Source organism: Limulus polyphemus, unplaced genomic scaffold (genome assembly GCF_000517525.1).
Source record: "Limulus polyphemus unplaced genomic scaffold, Limulus_polyphemus-2.1.2 Scaffold1909, whole genome shotgun sequence".
Classification (NCBI taxonomy): domain Eukaryota; kingdom Metazoa; phylum Arthropoda; class Merostomata; order Xiphosura; family Limulidae; genus Limulus; species Limulus polyphemus.
In genome coordinates, this window is record NW_013667519.1 from 51,776 (window position 1) to 52,797 (window position 1,022).

The window sequence follows — 1,022 nt, forward strand, 5'->3', positions numbered from 1 at the left end:
GCTATAATTCACAATGATTTACACACTTTGCTTACGGCTTGACTCGATTATCCGTCTATCTGCAATTATCTATGCCGTCACTTCTTTCCCGCTTTATTTGCCGGGCTTATATATACAAAAATAGAGGGTGCGTAGAAAACACTAGAATTGCCAGGAACAGACATGATCCTTCTAGAATCTCATGACCTATTACTAGGGTCACGTGACTTCCGCTGTCGTAATACTGCCCCTTCCTTAGTATTGTTCGGGACAAACAATAGCCACTTATATTAAACCAATAGAAAATTAAAAATAACTTAATTAAATGTACAAAATTTACAAACACAAAATTAAGATTCAACAAAGTCTCTTAATTTTACGGGACGTATCTTCTTCCGTACTGGTCTCCGTCTCGTTGGCTTCTGCTTCACGTGGGGTTCATCTGCTCCATCAGGAAATGTTCCATTATCGGTAACAGTCACACCAGTGGTAGTAACTTCATTAACGGTTTCACTGTTTCCCTTCTCTAAACCGGGTAGAGTTTCTTCTTCGACAGTGGCTTTTTCAGGTAACACGTCTTCACTGAGTCATTTGTTCCATTGTTTGCTTCGTTCCAACTGAAATGTCCTGGACCGTGATAACGCCAAAGCCTGTTGGCATGCACCACTTTTGGTTTACCTCGCCGACCACATTTTATCCGGAAAATCAAGTCTGAGAGACGATCCACTATGTCATATGGGCCTTCCCATGGAGAAGACAACTTAGGAGACTTCCCTTTTGTCTTCCTGGGATTATACAACCATACCTTGTCTCCGGGTACAAAGCAGACTTCAGTAGATCTCTTATCATAAGTTATCTTAATCGAATCAGCAGACGTTTTCAAGTTTGAACGCACTTGATGGTGAATATCATCCATCCTTTCCGATAACACTTTCACAAACTCTGACACATTCTCAGGCAATTCTTCGTAAGGTGGGCATTCTGTTATCAGATCCACTGGCAACCGAAGTTGCCTACCAAACATCAACTTTGCTGATCAACAT